Below are 19,584 nucleotides of genomic sequence, written 5' to 3' on the forward strand. Positions count from 1 at the left end.
GAAGGAAGTAGTGTCAGTTTAAAAGAGAAGTGGCTTGTTAATAGCTGTTTGTGGAGCAGAAGGATGTTAAAAGGACAATGAGTATTTTAGAAAGATAAAGAAAGCCTGGAGAGTGGAGGTTTAATGGAAGGGGTAGTGGGGAGAAACCCGGAAAGGGAGGCTTGGACTGTCTTATGAGAAGACATGAATATCATCACACATGTATGAGGGTGCTTATAAGCTTATCACACAGATACACAAATAGAAAGAAAAGCTACATACTTGTTCATATTTCCTCTCTGAAAAAAGGTGCATTTTCAGTCATTAATGATTATGTAATGTTTTTCACCCTAGTTCATGTCATCATAAACAGGGAGATGAAATCATCCTGGAAGAGAGCCCTACCTGAGGTGCCGTGGGGGCATCACTGATGAAGAGCAAAGTCTCAAGCACTGTGAACAAAGGAAGCTTGGTTATTATGATGTCGATAGAGAAATATTTGAAAACATAATCTTTGAAAATATGAAAATAATTACTCAATACAAAGCCTGTTTCTGAGGAATAAGAATTAAACTAAGCTCAGAGGAAAAAAGTATTTGTGCATCTTTGGGGCTACCCTTAAAAGGAAAGGTTTGGCTTAATAGTATTGTTTAACCAAATATTTTTTAAAAAATGAAGCTCTAGTGTTCTGCTTTACCACACCCACACTGAGGGTGTTTAAAAGTCCAGGTGAAGGTGATATTCATTCTCAAGAACCTCACCTTCAACACCCACCCAAATCCTCAGTCCCTGACACAAATGAGCTACTACGGTGACTGCTATGGTGGCCTTGGCTATGGCCTCAATGGCTTAGGTGGCCTGGGCCATGGCTGTGGTTCCAGATGTGGTCCCTGTGGCTATGCTGGTTATTATGGTTGTGGATTCTGTCATCCCTCTTTCTGTAGAAGATATTGGTCCTCTGGATTTTTCTAATATTTTTTCTATCACTCTTCATTGCTTAATAATTTAAGGAAGTGATATTCATTCTCAAGAACCTCACTTTCAACATCCACCCAAATCCTCAGCCCCTGACACAATGAGCTATTATTATGGCAACTACTGTGGTGGCCTTGGCTATGGCCTTAGTGGCTTGGGTGGCCTGGGCTATGGCTGTGGTTCCATCTATGCCCTCCATGTCTATGATGGTTATGTCTGTGGCTATTTCCATCCCTCTTTCTATGGAGTATATTTCTATCTCTCTTTCTATGGGAGATAATAGTCCTCTGGGTTTCACTGAAAGCATTGTCCATCTGCAATGGCTTGTTTCCCTGATCCACAGTTCATCACTCAGGCTGATTATGTTCACTCCTGTTGTGTTATTGACATGAGGCTTCCTTCTTTATCCCTTCTGTGATGTGTCTGTGCATATTCTCCAATAACCTTTGTGAAGTTTCTAAACCTTTTTCACTTTTATTAGCCCACCGAAATGTACTTTTTATTTACAATTTTGTCATATAGAAATAATATATTTCATTGACGCATATTTTCCCCATATATTTATTTATTTCCTTACAACTGATATTACTAATTTCAGTGCTTTGTTCAGTTCATGCTTCCATTTGATTTGAAATTTCACAGAACCAAATAATTTTAGGGCAAATAATTTCCACTGAAGATATTTTTCCAACAGCATATGAATAAGTGAAATGTTAGACATTGCAGTCACTGTCCATAAGTGTATTAAGATGCCAGAGAGTCACTACTTGTCTTCTCTGTGTTACAGTGTCTTCCCCATGAACCCCCACCACATTGTGTGTTACCAATCATAATACCCTTCAATCCCCTTCTCCCTCCCTCCCCACCCAGCCTTCACCACCCATCCCCTTTGGTAACCACTAGTTGAGAGGAGGTAATTTTAAACTGAACTTTACAAAATGGTTATAATGTGAACTAATTGATCAAAAGCATAGCAGATGATGAGTCACATATGCATTGTTTCTGATCATGTGAAAAGATGTATTACTGAAAAAATTAAAAACTAAAACTCAATATTTAATAGTAGATAATTAGTCTGATTATAGTATTTAGAGAGCTTCAAATGGTAAATTCTCCCTCACTAGGTATATTTGAAGATTTTAAAGATGAGTTGTAAAGGTGGAAAAGTGCTTTAAAAAGTTTGAAACCATGGAGAATATAGCCAACTATTCTATATCATCTTGATATGTTGATGGATAGTAACTGCAATAGTAGAGGTCAGGATTTAACAATATGAGTAACTGTTGAACCATTGTGTTGTACATTTGAAACCAATATAAAATTGTATATCAACTACACTTAAATAGAAAAAGGTTGAATCCAGAAAAAAATGCTATCACAGTTTTCCTGGCATTTTGAAACAAGGCCCCAATCCCTCTGTGACTTGTCTTAACAATTGAAAGGCAAAGATATGGGTTTTAAAGATATGTGAGTTATTTAGGAAGAAACTTAACCAAGAAAGTGAAAGACTTGCACACTGAAAACTACAAAACATTGATGAAAGAAATGAAAGAAGACACAAACAAAAGGGAAGACACCTTATGATTATGGAACTGGAAAAAGTAATATTAAAATGTCTATAATTCCAGAAATTATGTACAGAAATAGAAAATAAAAATAATTTTACAATTTATATGGAAGTAAAAAGACCACAAATAGCCAAATATTTCAGGTCTTTTCATGTAATTCATTTTGAGATCAAACAATTATTCCTAAAATGTCATATCCTTTTATCAGTGTCCTGGATAAAATCATAGAATAATGAAGTGTTTATATGCATTGTAGACATGCAGAAGTTCTTTATCATCTGAAAAAAAACATACCTCCAAATCTTTCATTTTTGTTTGCACAAGGTTTCTGTCCTGCCTACATGCACAATTTGCTTATTCTTGCCCCTTGGCATTCATTGAACAACCACCTCTGGATGGTGTCCCCTCCCCTTTTCTCTGCAGAATTCTTAAAAACTGTGATGCAGCCCAATTTCAACCTCCAGAACTTACCTTGCAGGACAATCCAGCCTTCTATAGCTTTTCTCCTCAGGTAACTAACTTTTCTCTGATTCTTTACTTCCAGATTAAGTCCTATAGGACTGTGATCATTTATTTCTTTCTCACTTATTATCTTTTTGTCTAAAAGTATGGCTAATGATCTTTTATGTAATAGGTATTCAGTTAGTACTTCAGAAAGATTTAGAAAATTCCAATAGATGATGTGTCTTGGAATGTTTGAAAAAGGCTTCCCCATAGGTGTAGGAAGTGTTAAGAACATTTAGTAGAAAGGTGTAAGAACAAGCTTAGAATGTAAGACACAAATCAAGTTTTAGAAACAACTGGCTGATCCTTCTGAATAGAAAGGTAGTGGGAAGAATTCTAAGCTGTGTTGAAACTGGGCTTGAATAGAATCTAACAGAAGTTGACCAATACAATTGGCAGGAAGTTACAGTATCATATCACAGAATGGACAAACAAAAGGAAGGTCAACTATTCATTGTTTTCTTGAATAAATTCTGTCTCCTATTTCAGATTTGTACACCAACTATGAACTTAGAGATAGATCTAGATAAACTGATAAAAATGCAATCTAAAGAGAAAAAATATAAAAATACCCTAAGAACTGTGAGACAGTACTAAAATGTGTATTATATACATAATTGTGATATAAAAAGGGAAGAGAGAATAATACAGAAAAAAATAATATGACGTTATAGTGTCTGAAATTTCCAACACACCAAATAATAGATAGAGATATGTTTGAAAACACAAACCAGAATACAACAAAACAAAATGGATCAGTAAAAGCCTCACACTAGACATGTCATCAACCTGCAGAAGATCGAACACCAACAGAAATTTCTTAGCAAAAAAAGCACCTTACTTCTCGAGGAACATTGTTAGGTATTACAGCAGACTTTTCATCTAAAACTCTACATGCAAGAAAAGTGTGGAGTGAAATATCAGTGTTGAAAACACACCCACAAACCTAGAATTCTATAGCAGACCTCACCCTTCAAAGTGGAAGGAGAATAAATACTTTCTAAGACAAACAAAAACTGAAGGAATCCATCACCAGCAACCTGCTTTGCAAGAAGTATTAGAAAAATTTTAGGTATAAGTAAGATGATAAAGAAACTTGGATCTACATGAAGAAAGGTAGAGTTGGGAAGGAATGGAATAGAGAAGGAATCCAAGAAGACAGAGTGGAATCTTTGTTTTTCTTGTCCTTAATTAGTCACTTAAGGGAACAGTAGTAACTGTATTTGGTGCAACAGCATATGGATAAGTGAAATGTTAGACAGGAGAGGGGAATTTAGAATACTTTGCTGTTAGTTACCTTATAGTACTTCAGAAGCAATAGTGTTATTAGAAGGTGAACTTAGATTCATTAAAAATACATATGCTAAACCTCAGGGCAAAAACTAAAAAAAAAAATGAGGAGGGTGGAGCCAGGATGGCAGCGTGAGTAGAGCAGTGGAAATCTCCTCCCAAAATCACATAGATCTATGAAAATATAACAAAGAAAACTCTTCCTAAAATAGAGACCAGAGGACACAGGAAAATATCCAGACCACATCCACACCTGCAAGAATCCAGCGCCTTGTGAAGGGGGTAAGATAGAAGCCCCGGCCCAGTGGGACCCGAGCGCCCCTCCCCCCAGCTCCCGGCGGTGGAAAGAAACCGGAGCGGTTTTTCTTTTTGGCAAGTGCTTTTTGGAAGCCTTAAAGGAACAGGGACCCCAATACCAGGGAAACAGGGCAGCAAGACTGGTGAGCGGGTGCCTGAGAACGGTGCCTGGGGACAAAGAAAATCATGCGTTTTTCCCAATACTAGGGAGGCAGGGTGGCGAGACCGGTGGGCAGGGGCCTGGGGCCGACACCTGAGGACAAAGAAAATCGTGCATTTCTCCCTTTTTTTCCTTTTGGTGAGTGCTTTTTGGAGGCCTTAGGGGGACAGGGACCCCAGTGCCAGGGAGGCAGGGCAGCCGGACCGGCAGGCTGGTGCCTGGGACTGCCGCCTGGGGACGGAGAGGGTCACGCGTTTTTCCCTTTTTTTTGGTGAGTGCTTTTTGGAGGCCTTGGAGGGAGAGGGACCCAAGTGCTAGGGAGGCAGGGCAGCAGGACAGGTGGGCGGGTGCCTGGGACTGGCACCTGAGGACAAACAATATAGCACGTTTTTCCCTTTTTTTTATTTTGGCGGGTGCTTTTTGGAAGCCTTGAAAGGAAAGGGACCCCAGTGCTAGGGAGGTAGGGCAGCAGGACCAGTGAGCGGGTACCTGGGACTGGCGCCTGAGAACAAATAAAATAGCGCATTTTTTCCTTTTTTTTTTTTTCTTTTTCCTCTCTCGTTGTTGCTGTTGTTGTTTTGGTTTGGAGAGTGCTTTTTGGAAGTCTTAAAGGGGCAGGACAGGACACTTAGACCAGAGGCAGGGAATCTGGGGACCTCTGGGCACTCTAACACCCTGGGCAACAGGGAGCACAGAGGCCCATTATGGAGATAAATAGTCTCGCCGCTCCCCCTCCAATGGGGCTCCACCATTTTGGAGGAGCAGCCCCAGCCAGGCCACACCCACAGCAACAGCAGAGATAAACTCCATAGCAAACAGGCAGGTAGCAGAAGCCCTGTCTGTGCACAGCTGCCAAGCATGAGCCACTAGAGGTCGCTATTCTCCCAGGAGAGGAAGGCCACAAACCACCAAGAAGGAAAGCTCTTCCAGCGGTCACTCGTACCAGCTCTGCAAACTATCTCTATCACCATGAAAAGGCAAAACTACAGGCAGACAAAGATCACAGAGACAACATCTGAGAAGGAGACAGACCTAACCAGTCCTCCTGAAAAAGAATTCAAAATAAAAATCATGAACATGCTGACAGAGATGCAGAGAAAAATGCAAGAGCATTGGGATGAGATGCAGAGAAAAATGCAAGAGCAATGGGATGAAGTCCGGAGGGAGATCACAGATGTCAGGAAGGAGATCACAGAAGTGAAACAATCCCTGGAAGAATTTATAAGCAGAATGGATAAGATGCAAGAGGCCATTGAAGGAATAGAAACCAGAGAACAGGAACGTATAGAAGCTGACATAAAGAGAGATAAAAGGATCTCCAGGAATGAAACAACACTAAGAGAACTATGTGACCAATCCAAAAGGAATAATATTTGTATTATAGGGGTACCAGAAGAAGAAGAAAGAGGAAAAGGGATAGAAAGTCTCTTTGAAGAAATAATTGCTGAAAACTTCCCCAAACTGCGGGAGGAAATAATTGAACAGACCATGTAATTACACAGAACCCCCAACAGAAAGGATCCAAGGAGGCCAAAACCAAGACACATAATAATTAAAATGGCAAGGATCAAGGACAAGGAAAGAGTTTTAAGGGCAGCTAGAGAGAAAAAGGTCACCTATAAAGGAAAACCCATTAGGCTAACATCAGACTTCTCAACAGAAACCCTACAGGCCAGAAGAGAATGGCATGATATATTTAATGCAATGAAACAGAAGGGCCTTGAACCAAGGATACTGTATCCAGCATGAATATCATTTAAATATGATGGCAGGATTAAACAATTCCCAGACAAGCAAAAGCTAAGGGAATTTGCTTCCCAAAAACTACCTCTACAGGGCATCCTACAGGGACTGCTGTAGATGGGAGCACTCCTAAAAAGAGCACAGAACAAAACACACAACATATGAAGAATGGAGGAGGATGAATAAGAAGGGAGAGAAGAAAAGAATCTCCAGACAGTGTATATAACAGCTCAATAAGTGAGCTAAGTTAGGCAGTAAGAAACTAAAGAAGCTAACCTTGAACCTTTGGTAACCACGAATCTAAAGCCTGCAATGGCAATAAGTACATATCTCTCAATAGTCACCCTAAATGTAAATGGACTTAATGCACCAAACAAAAGACACAGAGTAATAGAATGGATAAAAAAGCAAGACCCATCTATATGCTGCTTACAAGAAACTCACCTCAAACCCAAAGACAAGCACAGACTAAAAGTCAAGGGATGGAAAAACATATTTCAGGCAAACAACAGTGAGAAGAAATCAGGGGTTGCAGTACTAATATCAGACAAAATAGACTTCAAAACAAAGAAAGTAACAAGAGATAAAGAAGGATACTACATAATGATAAAGGGCTCAGTCCAACAAGAGGATATAACCATTCTAAATATATATGCACCCAATACAGGAGCACTAGCATATGTGAAACAAATACTAACAGAACTAAAGAGGGAAATAGACCGCAATGCATTCATTGTAGGAGACTTCAACACACCACTCACCCCAAAGGATAGATCCACCGGGCAGAAAATAAGTAAGGACACGGAGACACTGAACAATACACTAGAACAGACGGACCTAATAGACATCTATAGAACTCTACATCCAAAAGCAACAGGATACACATTCTTCTCAAGTGCACATGGAACATTCTCCAGAATAGACCACATACTAGCTCACAAAAAGAGCCTCAGTAAATTCCAAAATATTGAAATTCTACCAACCAATTTTTCAGACCACAATGGTATAAAAGTAGAAATAAATTCTACAAAGAAAACAAAAAGGCTCACAAAAACATGGAGGCTTAACAACATGCTACTAAATAATCAATGGATCAATGAACAAATCAAAATAGAGATCAAGGAATATATAGAAACAAGTGACAACAACAACACAAAGCCCCAACTTCTACAACATTTTGCTTAGCTGATGGACAGTAACTGTAATGTGGTTTTTAGGGGGGACCTGATATAGGGGAGAGCATAGTAAACATAGTATTCTTCATGTAAGTGTAGATTAAAGATTAAAAAAAAAGAAAGAAAGAAAAGGGGGATTACTCCTTGATAGGACAAAACTATTGGTAAATCAAAGATTAACGCATGCTTTAAATATCCTTAATGTTAATCACTTAAAGGGTGTCAGATGATCAGCTATGGAGGTACTCTTTTCTGATAATATTCCTTTCTCTTAATAAAAAAAAAAAAAAGAAGAACAGTTCCTGTGTGCTGACCTCCAATGAGTTCTACACAGTGGTATAGAGGGCATGTCAAAGTGTGGGCAAAGGGTCTGTTTGTTTCTATGCAGAAGATCAAGGCCTAGCTTGGCTACCCAGAAAATGAACTAAGATACGATATGAGGAGGAGCTTCTGGCATCAGCACTCTCTGGAGGACTCGTGCCGGGGGATGATCATCAAAAAGCCTCCACAGGGATCCGGACGATGCTGCGGTTGTGGCTGCATCCAGCCCACTGTCTCCTGGACTTGCCATAGGAATGAGGAGGGAGATGTCTAGGCTGGCATGTGCATACAGTGAGACAACGAATTTGACCGGATCTGTACTGTTGGAACTCAACCAGGAGTTGGGAGGGGTGCAAGTTGTAGCACTCCAAAATCTCATGACTATAGACTATCTATGGTTAAAAGAACATATGGGATGTGAACAGATCCCAGAAATGGGTTGCTTTGTCTGATTTCTCTCAGACTGTTCAAGTACAGTTGGACAATATCCATCATATCATAGACAAATTTTCACAAATGCCTAGGGTGCCTAAATTGTTTTCTTGGCTTCACTGGAGATGGATGGTAATTATAGATTTGCTTTGTTTATGTCACCGTATTCCTATTATGTTAATATGTGAGCGCAAGTTAGTTAGTAGTTTAAAACCTATACATGCTTAAGGTACTCTACAAGAAGATATGTCAAAGAAATAATCAATCCTCCCATGTTTTCTTCCATATGCTACCTCTATAGCTTTTCTTCTTCCTTCCTAATTACAACCCTTAAATAGAATTCGGGCCTTATATCGAATTTACCGAGTATCATAATTCCTCCAGGGGGTAAAGATACCTCGAGACAAGTGCTGGGCATAGAAGCCACAGGGCATAAATCTGCAAAGAAGTAAAAAGCTAACTTTTTCAAACAATATGGCTTCTCTCTCACTTACCAACTTTACATTTCCCTGTATGGCCTTGGAAGATGACTGGTTAGCCAGAGATGGGAAAGATTCCTCAAGGGAGGAACAACCTAAGATAGGCACAGTCACAGGGGGGCCATCAGGTGAGAAATTGGGGATCAACAAAGGTGAGGCTCAGAACCTCACCCCCCCTGTTTTGAGAGAAATCTTCTGCATCCGTGGATGTTTTAATGCCCTTGTCTAGCTTGGATTAACACGTAGTCTACAGTCACACACCTGATCATCTACATTTGCCCTCTTACAGCACTAAACTACGTTTTCTACCTTTATCTTGCATCTACCTACCACTTCAGCGTTTTATTAAAAATAAAAATAATAATAATAATAATAAAGGGAGAAATGTGGGATCCACATATAAATCAAGTATAAAAATCAAACGAATATTCATATTTGACCTGATTGTTTATAGTTCATAATGCGTGATCAAAACCGAAAGTTTCTGATGAATGCCCTTGCACTGTTCACCATGTAAAAACTTATTCACTATGTAAGAATTCGTTCACCATGTAAGAACTTGTTCGTTATGCTTCAGAAGATTGGAGACTGATGAGAATTAGGCTTGGGGTGGATTAATGATTGTGCATTGAGCATTGAGTCCCCTATACAGAATTTTATTGTTGTTAACAACCATTTGATCAATAAATATGAGAGATGCCCTCTCAAAAAAAAAAGGTAGTATAACTGAAATGCTTTCTAAATGAGGAGATAAATGTAATGATATAAAATGCTCACTAATACCAGAGAAGAAATAAAACATGAGAAAAAAGTACAAAATGCAATGGACAGTAAACAGTTACAAACATGATAAATATTATTGCAACTCTATAAAATGCAAAAAGAATCACTTTTAATGTGAATGATGGAAATACACCAATGAAAAGACAAAGACTTTCAACATGGATTAAAAATAAACGAATGTAAAACACCACCCAAGAGTCAACCAGTTGTTACATCAAAAGAAAAACCCAGTTTAAGTATTAAAATCAGAACCACTGTAGGAAGGGAATGGAAAAAATACACCATGGAAACACTAACCTAAAGAAAGCTGGGGCTCCTATATGAATTTCAGACAAAATTACTTCAGATAAATGAAAATGACCAAGAACAAAGAACACAATTCTAAACTGCATGTACTAAGAATGTGAAGATACATGAAGCAGAAACTGATGAAACTTCAAGAGATAACTGCAGTAATGTAGCTGAGGACTTCAACATCCCTCCGACAGGAACTGATAGATCAATCAAGCAGAAAATTGACAAGGATATAGATGACATGAAGAGTTCACATAATCAGTTTGATATCTCTCAGTAAATCAACAATAAACAAAATACAATAAGACAAAAACAAAATACAAAATAACCAAACAAATGTTATACTAAAATTGTAAGATTGTTTTGGCCTTGCAAATGTAAGAAAGATTTTGCTAGAGACACTTGAGTGATTTGGTATTATTTTTGATGTAAGAAATTGAAATAGTGTTGGTAGAAGAACAGGAAAAAAACTATTTCTTGCTATTACTAGAACACAAATTATTAACATTAAATATTGGGCTTGTTGATTGTCTGGTAGAATGCCAATATCAAAATGTTCACCCCTAAATTACATTTGTGCTACCAAAAGATTAGAACATGATTCAGAAAATAAATGCTAACATGTAAGATGAGAGAGTTTACAAAACTCCATTACAAGACTTTAAGAAATGTATTTATTACTAAACAACATTCCTCCTGTCATGTTCAATTAATAACTTTATGTAGTATTGCAACTTCAATGATCAATACGTGTCTTGAGCATTAAAGAAATAGAAATAATGCATGTCATTTAATTTGGTGAAAAGTAAGTGGCCAAGGAAATGGACTGAGGGCTGCCTGATGCCTCAAAGCCTGACCGACAGTTGGCCCAGATGGTTAGCTGTGGTTGGCTTTGCAGGGCCCATCATCTCTTTTCATGATGGTTACAATCAGTTTTGCGGAAAGTAAGCTCATCATCAAATTAAAAATTTAATCTTCCTTAATTGGTTCTCTTCTAATTAAGAAAAAACAGTTTAATGGGATTTCTATAGTTGAACGACCTTGGTTTTGAATAAGCTTGAAGTAAATCTTCATGGTTTGCACATTAACCGCTGAGGGAGCACTAAGCCTCCCTAAAGGTGTTGCTCACACTCAGAGGAACTAACTTAGATAATCTTCAAGCAAACCCACAAGTCCTGACACCGTGAGCTGTTGTGGAGGCTGGTCTTCAGCAATAGTGGATAGATTGGTTCGGGCAGTGGCTGTGGAAGCCTCCAGTGCCCAGGTCATGGCTTTGACTGTAGCTTTGGAGGTCTTGATCCTGGCTCTGGCATCAAGAGAAGGATTTGAATTCTGAAAAACCTATTCATGTTAGAAATGTCTGGCCTTAGAAACAGAAAGCTCACAGATCCTTTACTCCAAAGAGTTTTCTAATACCCTTCTCAGAATCTGTAAAATGCTCTCATAGCCCAGGTGGGACATCCCACAAGAGGACTGTGAACAGCATCACCAGCAAGATCGTGGATTCCGTGGTTGAAACAGGTTCATCTCTGAGACATTAAACTTCTCATATACAGTCATTGCTTCCATTTCTGTAACAATTTTACAGTTAAGCTTTCTGTGACACCATGTATTCTCCTCTTCTTCCCCCACACCAAACTGATTACAAATAAAGAACATATCAGAAAATTAAGCTTCCTTTCTGTAATTCAATTTTGTTTTTTTCTTATGGTTCCTTCTTTGACCATGACCCTTTCAGGTGACTGAGCCCAGCTATTCTGAGGAATAGTTGGATTTTGCTTATTTGATAGTGCGTAATGTTTTAAAAGAGCTATGTCATGAGTCTTAAAATTTTCACATCTTTGTGATAAAAGTAATGGTGATATTAATTCTTTTACAAATGCATCTTAGGTTTCAGATGATACTTTTTTCTCAGTGTGAAAAAAGGGTAGATGGAAAAATTGTAACATTAGATGAACTCCACTTCCGCTGCATTCTTTGAAGCTTTCTTTTTCCATGCAGTATAAGTACATTTCAGTACAGAAATTGGTACAGAGTGTTTGAATTCTATCTCATTTTGTATTAAAATACATCAGAAAATTATTTATCTTTTATTGTATTAGCTTGTCCTAGTGAAAACAGTACAAATGTTTTGATCGACAGGCCAATATAACATGTAACTACAATTTGATATAATTCAATAGAATCCAAAATTGAGATTCTAGAATAAAGCAATGCCAGAACAAATTTGTGACTTTTAAAATTACCATAGCTATCTTAAAATTTTTGGTAGTATCTCCTCAAAAGAACTTTAAATATGTCTCTAGTCATTAGAGTAGCCAGTTCTCAAAAATCTAGCACATGGATGTCAGGCTGTGGAAGGTTAGATACCCTAGGAGTGTTCTGTGTAAATTATTAACAAATATTTCTTTAATTTGCTTATCCTTTGTGGTAATGAGTTTAAAACACATGTCCAAAACCTTCCTACACTGTTTTTGGTAAAATAAATTGGTGCAGCCACTATGGAAAACAGTACAGAGTAACTCAAAAAAATGAAATTACAAATACCATATTACCCAGTAATCCCAGTTCTAGGAATTTAGCTTGAGAAAACAAAAATCTCTGATTTGAAAACATATATGCATTTTATATAAAATAGAAGCAGAACATCTCAATCATAATATTAGTTCATCACAGGATGGAAGGAGCATAGAAAATATAGTCAATAATTTTGTAACATGTTTCTATATCAACAGGGAATAACTGCACTATTTGGGTTATCCACTAATAATGTAGATAACTGTCAAATCACTGTGTTCTATACATGAAACCAGTATAATATTGTATATCAGTAAGAGTTCAACAAACATATTTAAAAATTAAAAAGAAATACACACACTCACTATCAAAGACATCCTTAGACTGATCTCAGAAAAAAAATACAATGTTTCATACTGGCTACATTTTTGTCCCTCACCCAAATTCCTGCACAAATTCAATAGAGCCATTTATTTCTTTCCAGCCTAATGTCATACTTCTAGATACCAGAAAGCAGTCCAAAATTGCCAGAATGCCCTCTTGACCTTTTTGAGAGTATCACTATAATGGAGTTTCAATGTTTATTTAACTGGGTGGGGCTCTATCAATTTGACTAAGCTAAATATATGGATAAGAAACATCTGTTTGTTTTGTTCCCTTTTTCACTCTCCTTCTCTGTGTTTTGTCTCATGTTTAGAAGTAACTTCTTTAGGGAGGCATCAAGATTTTAAATATTGTCTGTTAAGAATTGAGAAATAAAACTAAGCTAGTTATATTAAGAAGTTCTGTTCATACATACATAACATTTCAAAGTGCAGAAACAAGCTAAAACAAGCAGAAAATATTTTCAAAACACACACCTGACAAATTACCCATGCCTATAAAGAGCTCCTATAAATCAAGACTAAAATATTACAAACTGAACTAAGAATGAATTCAAATTATTAGACACTTTAAAAAAGAGAATATATAAATAATCAACAAGCATATCTAATCTTGCCCAATATTGTTGCTCAACAGGTAAACACTAAATTAAAAGAATACTCAGGTTACTACATGCCCACAAGTATGATCGCAATAAAATAGTCAGAAAATGACAAATGTCAAAGGTGTAGAGCAACTGGAACTTTCTTATCTTGCTGGTGGGACTATAAATCTGACAACCATTTGGGAAACTATTGACAAGAGCTACAGAAACTCTTATTAAAAGCTACAAGGATGGGTGGTATTGATGAAAAAGGAGCAAGAGACATTTTAGGCATTAGGTATACTTTGAATAGGTAAGATAGGCTTTGGATAGGTAGTGTATGAATATTGGCCCAAATTTATCAATTTTACACTTAAGAATACATATATAGTATACATTATATTATATATAGTTCATGGTCATAACTGAAAAAAAGAACCAATGCAAATGAAATGGTGATTATATGTTCCTCTGAGGTCAAAAAGCCATTTAAGCTTATTGATCCTTTAAATCTTTATTCTTTAGGTACAGAGTTACCCATACCTGGAAGAAACATGGTGCTTATTTGAAAGACCTTATAATTCATTCATCTTCATGACACGTGTTTATGTTTTTATATGGTAGTTATTAAAAAGAGATAAACAAATGCAGTTGTAAAAAATGTATCACAGAAAATTACTTATAAGATTAAGTGGAACTGAACACAGTAATTGAGGGTATGTATAATTCACAAGAATTTAAAGACTCACCTAAAGCTAAGGGCGCACCTGGAAGAACCAGGTTTGTGGTCACCTTTGGCTATGAGTAACTAACTTCTTTAAGTCCGCTGAGGGATTTGCCCTCAATTACCTTTTTCACTTTAACTTTTAACATAATAGCTGTATTTTGGAGATTCTGAAGACATTTCTTTATTGAATTCAACAGAGCCCTTGGATTTGGATAGTCTTTTTAGCACCTAAGGCCTTAAGACACATTTGATATCTCAGTAGATACTAGTATGGTATTTCCTAAAAAGAAAAGAAAATTAGTGGTTGCAGGCGTTTGAGGGAAAGAAGGGGAAATCAGTGGAGCAAAGGAAATTTTTAAGTCTGTGACTTTTTTATGATTAATACTGAACCAAAGATATGTGTTTTCCAACTGATAGAATGGTACAACAGAAAGAGTGAACGCTGAACTATAACTTTAGCTAATAATAAAGTGTCCATGTTGGTTCACAATCTGTAATTAATATGCCATAATAATTAAGATGTTTAGTAACAGGGGAAAATGCATGTATGTGTGTGATATACAGGAAATGATTGTTTTTCAAGTTCAATTTTTCTGTAAATTACAAAGTTGTAAAAATAGGACCATTTAAATCATAAAATGAAATTATATAAGATGAAATATATATAGTACAGAAATGGGAGGGAATGTTGTCTATAAATGTATGTGCAGATATAACAGAAGTTATAATCTGAAATTTTGAAAGAAACTGGGATAGATGCCATATCAGAGAGGAGGGGCAGGATTTCAGACAATAACATTTAATCAACTTTCAACACTACTTATGAACACATTTTTGATTACTGTGATTTCCCACAGCTTTTGAACACTGATTCCATGCTTGTCAAAGTCCATAGAATTCTCAGCACAAGGAATGAAGAGTAAACATGGATTGTAATAATTACATTCATCAAACTTGGTTCATCAATGTTTGCAATTAATTTTCCAAGTAGTACGCCAAGTAAAAAGTATGCCAGATATGATGAGCAATGTTCTAAATTTTAACTTTTTAAAATGATTTCTAGCATTACTTCACTGTACGCAACAGTCAGGCATATTTGTATTGGCTCTCAAATGTTTCTGTTTCTGGATCTCAAAACAGACAAATATTAAGATATAAAAATTCACTCTTGTGACTCAGGAATAAAATTATAAAAAGGATACAAAGGATGGTTGAACTTTGAATTTGACATATTTCACTCTTTTAATTTGAAATGGAGTATAGCAATCTAAAGGAAAACAGAGATAAAGAAATATCTAATTGAAAAAAAAAGCAAATACTTTCAAATATGATTGGAATACAAAATTATGAAGAACCCATTTAGGGTCTGACATGTTCAAACAATGAACACACGACATTCCTTCTGATAAACTGATGGAGTGGCTTTTCTACCTGGTATTCGTAAAGTACATTAGAAAAAATAAACTTCTATATATTCAAAGTAAGCAGCATGAAGAATTGACAAAGTGATGCAATAACTTCTAAGGGCAATGCTGACAAGCAACAAGGCCATCTCAAGCATTTTAATGAGTGTGAGGGCCTTTGTGTTAGGGACAATAAATTAACAAGTTATGTTAACGAAGTGTAATAAAAAGGAGGGTATACACGTGATGGATCATGTACTCTCACTAGGGTATATGAGCCCTCCTATACACATGCTGACACTCACTCTCAGGATTTTGCCTTGAACAGCAAACCAAACTCACTAACCCTGACACCGTGGGCTACTATGGAGGCCTGGGCTATGGCTATGGCTATGGCCCCAGTGGCCTGGGCTATGGCAGCTATGGATATGGACCTTTTTATGGAGGCGACAGATATGGCTGCTATCATCCATGGAACTATGGAAGATACTGGTCTGGATGCTAGTAAAATACTCCTGAAAGCCCAACATCTAGGGCCATAAGGCTGGTAAAGAATGTACACAAAATTTGAACCAAGGAAGACCACCCAGGAATAAGCCAAGATAAGAAAAATTAATAGCTCACATCTTGTCTTGTAAGAATACATATATTTTTATTTTATCATTAATTTACAATTACATAAAGAACATTATGTTTACTAGACTCTTCCCTACCCTATGTCCCCACCCGCCAACAAACGCCATTACAGTCACTGTCCATCAGCATAGTAAGATGTTGCAGAATCACTACTTGTCTTCTCTGTGTTTCACAGCCCTCACCTTTTCCCCACCCACCACCTTATACATGCTAATCATAATATGCCCTTTTTTCTTTACTGCCCTTATCCTTCCCTACTCTCCCATTCTCCCAAGTCTCTTTCCCTTTGGTAACTCTTAGTCCATTCTTGGGTTTTGTGATTCTGCTGCTGTTTTGTTCCTTCAGTTTTTCTTTTGTTCTTACACTCCACAGATGAGTGAAATCATTTGGTATTTGTCTTTCTCCACTTGGCTTATTTCACTGAGCATAATACCCTCTACTTCCATCCATGTTGTTGCAAATTGTAGGATTTGTTTTCTTCTTATGGCTGAATAATATTCTATTGTGTATATGTACCACATCTTCTTTATCCAGTCCTCTACTGATGGACACTTGGCTTGCCTCCAATTCTTGGCTATTGTAAATAGTGCTGTGATAAACATAGGGGTGCATCTGTCTTTTTCAAACTGGGCTGCTGCATTCTTAGGGTAAATTCCTAGAAGTGGAATTCCTGGGTCAAATGATAAGTCTATTTTGAGCATTTTGAGGAACCTCCATACTGCTTTCCACAATCATTGAACTAATTTACATTCCCACCAGCAGTGTAGAAGAGTTTCCCTTTCTCCACAACCTCACCAATATTTGTTGTTGTTTGTCTTTTGGATGGTAGCCATCCTTACTGGTATGAGGTGATATCTCATTGTGGTTTTAATTTGCATTTCTCTGATAACTAGCAATGTGGAGCATCTTTTTATGTGTCTGTTGGTCATCTCAATTTCTTCTTTGGAGAACTGTCTGTTCAGCTCATCTTCCATTTTTTAATTGTATTATTTGCTTTTTCTTTGTTGAGGTGCATGAGCTCTTTATATATTTTGGATGTCAAGCCTTTATTGGATCTCTCATTTACAAATATATTCTCCCATACTGTAAGGTACCTTTTTGTTCTATTGATGGTGTCCTTTGCTGTACAGAAGCTTTTCATCTTGATATAGTCTCACTTGTTCATTTTTGCCTTTGTTTTCCTTGCCTGGGAATATATGCTCATGAAGAAGTTGCTAATGTTTATGTCCAAGAGATTTTTGCTTATGTTTTTTTCTAAGAGTTTTATGGTTTCATGACTTAAATTCAGGTCTTTGATCCATTTCGAATTTACTTTTGTGTATGGGGTTAGACAGTGATCCAGTTTCATTCTCTTACATGTAGCTGTCCAGTTTTGCCAGCACCATCTGTTGAAGAGACTGTCATTTTGCCATTGTATATCCATGGACCCTTTATCAAACATTAATTGACCATATTTGTTTGGGTTAATGTCTGGAGTCTCTATTCTGTTCCACTGGTCTGTGGCTCTGTTCTTCTGCCAGTACCAAATTGTCTTGATTACTATGGCTTTCTAGTAGACCTTGAAGTTGGGGAGTGAGATCTCTGCCACTTTATTCTTCTTTCTCAGGATTGCTTTGGTTATTTGGGGTCTTTGGTGTTTCCATGTGAATTTTTAAACTATTTGTTCCACTTCGTTGAAGAATGTTGTTGGTAATTTGATAGGGATTGCACCAAATCTGTATATTGCTTTGGGCAGGAAGGCCATTTTGATTATATTAATTCTTCTTAGCCAAGAGCATGGGATGAGTTTACATTTGTTAGTGACCTCTTTAATTTCTCTTAAGAGTGTCTTATAGTTTTCAGGGTATAGGTCTTTCACTTCTTTGGTTAGGTTTATTCCTAGGTATTTTATTCTTTTGATGCAATTGTGAATGGAATTGTTTTCCTGATTTCTGTTTCTATTGGTTCATTGTTAGTGTATAGGAAAGCCACAGATTTTTGTGTGTTAATTTTGTGTTCTGCAGCTTTGCTGTATTCCTATATCAGTTCTAGTAGTTTTGGAGTGGAGTCTTTAGGGATTTTTATGTACAATATCATATCATCTGCAAATAGTGACAGTTTAACTTCTTCATTACCAATCTGGATTACTTGTATTTCTTTGTTTTGTCTAATTGCCATGGTTAGGACCTCCAGTATTATGTTGAATAACAGTGGAGAGAGTAAGCATCCCTGTCTTGTTCCCGATCTCAGAGGAAATGCTTTCAGCTTCTCACTGTTCAGTATGATGTTGGCTGTGGGTTTATCATATATGGCCTTTGTTTTGTTGAGGTACTTGCCCTCTATACCCATTTTGTTGAGAGTTTTTATCATGAATGGATGTTGAATTTTGTTGAATGCTTTTTCAGCATCTATGGAGATGATCATTTGGTTTATGTCTTTCTTTTGTTGATGTGGTGGATGATGTTGATGGATTTTCGAATGTTGTACCATCCTTGCACCTCTGGGATGAATCCCACTTGGTCGTGGTGTATGATCCTTTTGGTATATTTTTGAATTCAGTTTGCAAATTTTTTTTTTTGAGAGGGCGTCTCTCATATTTATTGATCAAATGGTTGTTAACAACAATAAAATTCAGTATAGGGGGTCAATGCTCAATGTACAATCATCAATCCATCTCAAGCCTAATTCTTGTCAGTCTCCAATCTTCTGAAGCATAACGAACAAGTTCTTACATGGTGAACGAATTCTTACAAAGTGAATAAACTCTTACATGGTGAACAGTACAAGGGCATTCATCACAGAAACTTTCAGTTTTGATCACGCATTATGAACAATAAACAATCAGGTTAAATATGAATATTCATTTGATTTTTATACTTGACTTATATGTGATCCCACATTTCTCCCTTTATCATTATTATTATTTTCATTTTTAATAAAATGCTGAAGTGGTAGGTAGATGCAAGATAAAGGTAGAAAACATGGTTTAGTGCTGTAAGAGGGCAAATGTAGATGATCAGGTCTGTGCCTATAGACTAAGTATTACTCCAAGCTAGACAAGGGCAGCAAAACATCCATGGATGCAGAAGATTTCTCTCAAAGCAGGGGGGATGAGATTCTGAGCCTCACCTCTGTTGATCCCCAATTTCTCACCTGATGGCCCCCCTGCGACTGTGCCTGTCTTAGGTTATTCTTCCCTTGAGGAATCTTACCTGTCTCTGGCTAACCAGTCATCTTCCAGGGCCATACAGGGAAATGTAAAGTTGGTAAGTGAGAGAGAAGCCATATTGTTTGAAAAGGTTAGCTTTTTACTTCTTTGCAGATTTATCAGTTTGCAAATATTTTATTGAGTATT

Source organism: Manis javanica, chromosome 3 (assembly GCF_040802235.1).
Source record: "Manis javanica isolate MJ-LG chromosome 3, MJ_LKY, whole genome shotgun sequence".
Taxonomy (NCBI): domain Eukaryota; kingdom Metazoa; phylum Chordata; class Mammalia; order Pholidota; family Manidae; genus Manis; species Manis javanica.